Below are 7,803 nucleotides of genomic sequence, written 5' to 3'. Positions count from 1 at the left end.
TAATGAGGGGCGAATCCCAATAAAATTAACTACGAGCTATTGCACGGGGAATAGCTACTCCAAAGATGTCCTCCAAAGAATAGGACGCAAACCATTAAAAGGAATATTAAGTGCGTAGGAAATCATAGTATAACTTGAGGCATCATTGAAGCTCTTACAATAATTTGAACGAATAAAGCTTTCTAATTTCCGTGATTAATATCTTAATGTTGTGGGTGATAATAGTTTAGCTAGATATAGAATGCTAGAAGCGTAAACTAAATTCCCCAATACAAAAAAAAAAAAAAAAAAAAAACAATAATCGGGACAATAGCCAATAGGCAGTATTTTAATAGCGCGTGACTAAAACATGTAAAGGAGTATTTATGAATAGTTAAATGATCAAAGCTGAAGAAATGTTGATCAAGAGGTCGGCCAACTATAGGAGAATGAATAACATAGATGGGGCACATTTGGGATGTAAACATGCATTGACCTCAAGTCAACCCCCAACAAACACAACTCATAGGCAAGAAAGTCAAGCTGCCTGCTTCCTATAAAGGCCAAATAAGCTTGTCTTTACTTCCAATAATTTCCGTCGTATGTTAGTGTGTGGCCTAGAAGCTAAGTCGTTAGCGAAATGGTGTCACTTAGGATCGGAATTTATAAGAAGGAAGACACGCCACAAGACATGTTTTCGTAAAACAAACTGCAACCAAAATGGTGTGGTTGCATAGAAAAATAAATAAATAATGATTTCAAAATAAAACTGGAAAATGGCTTACAGAGATCCGAACCTGCGCTGCTGCACTGTGCACAGAATGACGGACCAGTGTGGTATCGAACATTAAAAACAATAGAAAAACAAAAGAATTCAAGGTGCTTGTCAACAGTTGATCAAGTCATTAACACAAGTGCTTTACATAAACACTCTTTCCAGAGTAATTACGGCAGTGATGATGTCTATTCTTCCGGAGAAACAGCAAACACGATCTTTTAAGAGTCACTGGACAAAGTAAAAAAAAACTGGTAAATATTAAACAAAATAGGTAATGCTAGATATTTAAGGTGCGGCACCTTAAAGTGCTGACTACTGACCATCTTCCACAATTTTTCGTGTCATTCAGAATAATGTGTTGACGGTCATCTCCTGCAGACGATGCCTGGCAAGAAGCAGTATCACACCTTAACAATTCAATTCTATTCCACATTGTTGAGCGCTGACTCATTTCTCTTTAGCAAAGCAAAATAGAATCTTTCTTCAACCAATAAATTCCACATTGTTGGGCTGTAATGTGCATTCTATTCAATGCTTTTAACTCATAAATAAATTCACCACAAGCAATAATCATGAATTTGTGTTGAGATTGGAAACTAAAGAAAAGACCAAATTACACATAAAACAACACACAAAATGAAACCAATTTCTCTCAAAATACGAGACGATCATTCAAGTTTCGGGCCTTTCCTGTGTAGCAAACCAATCTTTCTTATCATCTTTGTTCTTATGGTTCAAAGTATTACAGTGACTTTAGCACTGAATAGCATTGACTACCCAGGCAACGAGACCGACCACACTGCATTATTGGCCATCAAGAATCGGCTAGTAGATCATCCTAACAAGGTTGTAAGCTCATGGAATGACTCTATTCACCATTGTTCTTGGGAGGGGGTTACTTGTGGGCGTAAACATAACAGAGTGACTGTATTAGATTTGAGTTCTAGAGGTTTAGCAGGAATCATATCTCCATTCATAGGAAACCTGAGCTTCCTTACAGTTATTGACCTTTACAATAATAGTCTATCTGGCAATATCCCCGCACAATTAAGTTATCTGATCAGGCTTCAAGTATTAGACTTACGTAACAACACACTTGTAGGTGAAATTCCACCCAACATATCTAATTGCGTTAATCTCAGGGTTATTGCTCTTGGCAGGAACAAGCTAGAGGGAAAACTTCCAGCAGGATTAAGGGCATTGACGATGCTAACAATATTTATTGTGAATAATAACAATCTTACTGGCCCTCTTTTTGACATCATTCAAAATCTTACATCCTTAGTAAGCATATCGGCTGCTCAGAACTCATTTACAGGAACTATCCCATACAACATTGGTAAAATGCAGAGCCTAACTAATCTTGAAATTGGAGGTAATGAACTCTCTGGCAAACTTCCCACATCCATTTTCAATCTCTCATATATTCAAACTCTTGATTTGGCAATTAATCAACTACACGGAGAGCTTCCCACGAATATGGGCTTCAATATTCCTCGCCTGAAATGGCTAAACCTTGCAGAAAACAACTTTTCAGGAACAATTCCAATCACCATAAGAAACCTTACAAACCTCGAGTTTATTGGACTGTTGCAGAATGGTTTTACAGGAAGCGTTCCTCGGGATTTTAGCCATTTTCATAATCTAGAACTTTTAGATCTTGGAGAAAACTTCCTGGTGGGTGACATTAGCTTTATAACTACCTTAGTTAACTGTAGCCAATTACAATTTCTATCATTGAAAGATAATGATTTTTCTGGAATATTACCCCAATCCATGGCCAACCTCTCTACCACTTTAACATCGCTGATGATCGGAGAGAATTTGATTAGTGGAACACTTCCTGCTGGGATTACCAATCTCATCAATCTTGAGAGTTTATATATAAATGACAACAAATTGACAGCATCCCTCCCTCATGATCTCGGGAAGCTGCAGATGCTACAAGGTCTTGATTTAAGTTCAAACAGACTAACAGGTACAATTCCCATTTCCATTGGAAATTTATCACTTCTAAATCAGCTTTTTTTATACAACAACATCTTGGAAGGGAGCATACCTGAAAGCATTGGGAACTGTCAAAGCTTACAATACTTGATGCTGCAAGGCAATTACTTCTCAGGAAAAATACCAAGTGAGCTCTTTGCAGGAGATGCTAAATTTATTTTTATATCCTTATCAGAAAATCAGTTGGAAGGGTCACTCCCTCTTGAAATCAGTAAGCAAATAAATTTAGTTGACTTGGAAGTGTCTAGCAATAAGTTGTCAGGAGTATTTCCAGATAGTCTAAGTAAGTGTCTTTCTCTTCAATTGTTATATATGGACGGAAATTCATTTCGTGGTTCAATTCCAGCATCACTCACTTCTTTGGAATCCCTTGAAGAAATTGACATTTCTCATAACAATTTGTCGGGTCAAATACCAGTCTACTGGTCCAAATTACCTTTAAAATATTTAAATTTATCTTACAACAATTTTGAAGGAAGTGTTCCAACAGTAGGAGTTTTTGCAAATGCAACTGGCATCTTTCTTGCTGGTAACAACAGGCTTTGTGGAGGAATACAGGAGCTACATTTGCCCAAATGTGTCAAAAATGAGATAGCTAAGAAAAGACGTTCGTGTAATACCCTTAAGAAGGTGGTAATTATAACTGTGTGCACACTGGTTGGGATGTTGGCCATCTTATTAGCCTTGTATCTGATCAGTAGAAGGAATAAAAGGCAACCCAATGTATCAACTTCAATGATTGGCAAAACATTCACAAAAGTGTCTCACCACATGCTACTCAACGTCACATCTGGGTTTTCTACAGACAACTTGCTTGGCACGGGATCTTTTGGATCAGTATTTAAGGGCGTTTTAGATGGAAAATTTGTTGCTGTCAAAGTTCTAGACATGCAACATCTAGGCGCATCTAAGAGCTTCATTGCAGAGTGTAACGCATTGAGGAATGTCCGTCACCGTAATCTTGTTGGTATTGTAACAGCTTGCTCTAGTATTGATTTTCAGAGAAATGATTTTAAAGCACTAGTGTACGAGTTCATGTCCAATGGAAGTCTAGATAGATGGTTACATGGAGTATATGGAAGTATGAGCCTTGCTCAAAGGGTGGATGTAGCGATTGATGTGGCCCATGCACTCGGCTATCTCCACCATGAGTGTGAAACTCCAATAGTGCATTGTGACTTGAAGCCGAGCAACATATTGCTCGATAATGACATGGTCGCTCATGTTGGGGATTTTGGATTAGCAAGGTTTCTCACTCAACCTTGACATCCGAATCAAAGTAGTACAATTGGAATCAAGGGAACTATAGGCTTTGCTGCTCCAGGTAATAATAGCCTGATTCCTAATTATAATCTGTCTGACAAGCACCATGAAGTACTATTGCCAATATATCTACTACTCGCTAAATATGTAAAGTCAGTGAGATTGCCCAACTTATACATATAGTAAACGAGTGTTTTCAGGCTTTGTCTATTTTTATTAACTACTGAACAATTTTGTGGCTAAGCATTGTAATGGGGTTCACATGGCAGAGTATGGGGTCGGAAGTGAGCCATCCACAGAAGGTGATGTCTACAGCTATGGCATATTACTACTTGAGCTAATGACAGGAAAGAGTCCAACAGACAACATGTTCAAAGAAGGCTACAGCCTTCATCTGCATGCAAGAGGAGCATTACCTGACCAAGTCTTACAAATTGTAGACGCATCACTCGAAGAAGATAATCTCACTGAAGAGGCCAGTGACACGAGGGCAATCCAAGATGAGCTTCAACGAAGACTGGAATGCATTACTACTGTTATCAGTGTTGGGGTGTCGTGTTCCAATCATTTGCCACAAGAGCGAATGAAAATAGTCGACGCAAGAATCAGGCTTCAATCAGCAAAAGACAACCTTCTGAATGCTAGAAACAGGCGTAATCTTCCTGCAAGAGGTATAACATTAGACATATAATGAGTTTACGGTTAACGAATTATTTGTGAAGTTTCAATTTGATTAGAAGTTATGCTAACATAACATTATTTCTTCTTGTAGGGCTGATGGTTACAGGGGATTGACCGCCTAAGGCTGATTTTAATCAGGAATACAAGCATTCGTCAAATGAAGTCTCAGGAATACAAGCATTCGTAGAATGTAAAATGCTACTCCGTATTAAGTTTCAGTCAGTTTACTGTAATTGTATTGTGTTCACAAAATAATACTTCCTCCATTCCGTTCATTTATTTAGCTTCGATAAAATACGCCTCACAAAGATAAGAATAAGAAAAGGTAAACAAATGAATTAGACGGAGGGGGTACTACAGGTCTACAAGTGCTCTGAGAAACTATAACCTCAATTTGTGGTGGTTTCTTGTGTTGAGCATAATAACATCCACATTTTTATTGCTAATTATTCAAATTGCAAATGTAAACCCCAGGAACTTAAAAAAAAAATTGCAGAATTTTTAGTCTTCAAATAAAATTAATATAAAAAGGGAAAAAAAACGCACCTTCAATAATCTTCAATTTCAAACTTCAACGTTGGGTTTGTTTACATATGGTGACACTTGATTCCAATTCCGAGGTTAATCTTGCAATCTTCCATGGTGTTCTTTCTTTCTTTGTTTGTGATCGAGCTTGGATATGTTGGAGATTGGTTCCAAAAATGAACATTTATGATGGGCTTTTCTACCACCTGGCAAACCAAGTTAATGGGTCGGGTTTAGTTCGGGTTGTGTCATTTTTGGGTTTAATATAAATCCGATCGGGTCAGGTCATTTCAGGTTGGGATTATTTCGGGTAGGTTACTAGTTATAACTTATAACCAAGTTATTTAGGGATAACTAGTGAAGATCCCGTGCTAAAGCACGGTATTTTTTAGGTTATTTATTTATATAAATCATTCATCAATCAGAGATGATTTTGTAGTATATAATTTTGTAGTATATTATAGGATATACTTGTTTTTTTTATAGGATATATCGCAATAAAAATATACCAGTATACTTCCTCCATTCAACTCCACTCTACCACTTTCTTTTTTCACGTTTGCCAACGCGTGTTTTACGCGCTAAATATCGTTAGCTACGTATTTGCAAAAATTATAAAAGTTAGATATTTTTAATGTACTCGTAAAGACGAATCAAACAAGACCCTACATGAATATATTGCCACTTACGTATCGAGAGAAAATCGAAATTGAATACACAATCGTGAATAGTGCACAAAAATAAAATAGGTAGAGTGGAGTTGAATGGAGGAAGTATAATTTTGTAACGTAATTTATTTTCGCAGTACACTTTTTACTCATTACAGTACTTTTTATCCTAAATTTTCCATTTGTTTACCCTTGCTAAAAAAACATCAAACCTAATCCTCTAATGTCTTCTCTCTATTGTTGAACAACCTCTTTTAAACTCCTTCAAATTCTTTAATTATGAATGATTATTCGAGTATAGAGAAGTATTAATTCCATTATTACTAATTAATTTGACTTTTTGTTATAATTTTGTACTCCGTATCTTTTAGTTAGGGTTTATGTTAAAATTAATTTATGGTTAATTGGTATGTGATGATGATTGCGAAATCAAAACTGATAACAGAGAAATAAGTAAGAATTCTTTACAATCTTTAGTGATCAATTTGTAATTTGCCTAGAATTAATATGCATACAAATCTTAATTTCGGCAAAATTTAGTAACTGGAACAATCAAGATTGAAAATCCCTTTTATGCTTTTCCAACATGTCCTCTAGTGCTCCCTTCTTCCAAAAAAAAAAAACATGTCCTCTAGTAATGTAGTACAAAAGCACACAGTGAAACCTAGTATTATTAATTTCAACCAATAGTGCGACCATCCCCTTGACTCACCGACTCTACTCCCTGATCCACCAGTTCAACCCACTGCCAGCGACCCACCACTGGCGACATAGTCGTCTACTCGTCTGGCAAACCCCCTCTCTCAATGTCGACTATATAGGGTGACGTGAAATTAGATGAGAATGAGTGGGTAAAATTAGAGAGAAATAAGAGAGAGAAAATGGGAAGGGGGAAATGAGAGGGGTATAATTGTCAACGCTGTACTGCGATAAGTATAATGTGTACTGCGAAAATCAGCACCCTTTTGTAATATATAATCCTTTTTTTTTCTATTTTAAAATATGAAACTATAAGATATTATTGTAAAATAATTTAGGGAGATGCTTAATCTTTTTAACATATCAATCACTATGTTAACTTTTTGATTTTATTTAGTATGACCCACTTTGTGTAAATCAATTGTGTGTGAAAGATTTTATTCACCATTTGACGGAATTGTGTGAATCAATTAAAAGGGGCTACTTTTTTTTATCAATCAACTGAGCGGGAAAAAATTGAGCAATCCTTAATCTTTTAGTTTATTGGGGATGAACTGTGTTGAACAATACCATTCGAGTCAGGTCAAGCTCGGGTCCTTAGTTCGGGTTTTAGGTCAGGTTATTTGAGTCGAGTCATTTTTGTTAAGTATAGGCTTGTATAGAAGCTTGTAGAGCCTAAAAGATTAAAGATGAGATATGACTTCGTAAATATATAGCCCGTGTCAAGAATCTGCAAGGGGCGAGGCCACTATGACCGCTACACCGAAAGCGAAAAATTCGGTTAGAATTTCGTGATTTGCTACACCAATTTTTAACGATTTCACACTAATTATCTATACACTTTACCTTGAGTATATATTTTACTACACCGAAATCAAAATCTTGGACTCGCCTCTGAGAATCTGTGTGTGTAAAAAGCAATATGATGTGCTTCCAATGCCATATGTGCTTCCAATGCCATTGTGGAAGACATTATTGAATTAGGAGGTTGTTTTCATTGTATTAATCTTTGTTATATCTCTAGGAATGGTAATTATGTAGCTCATAAACTAGAGAGAAAGAGGCCTCTTGTATGTCGTATCCTCCAGTCCAATTGTCGAAAAAAAAAAAAAAAAAAAAAAAGTAAATTCGACTAAAAATCACAGTTATTGCTCCATGTTGCAACGCCATTCTTTTAACCGAGTTCTACCGCTTTCGCTTTTG

Source organism: Silene latifolia, chromosome 10, assembly GCF_048544455.1.
Source record: "Silene latifolia isolate original U9 population chromosome 10, ASM4854445v1, whole genome shotgun sequence".
Lineage (NCBI taxonomy): Eukaryota > Viridiplantae > Streptophyta > Magnoliopsida > Caryophyllales > Caryophyllaceae > Silene > Silene latifolia.
The sequence above is the reverse complement of the archived record's forward strand: the minus strand, read 5'-3'. Positions refer to the sequence as shown.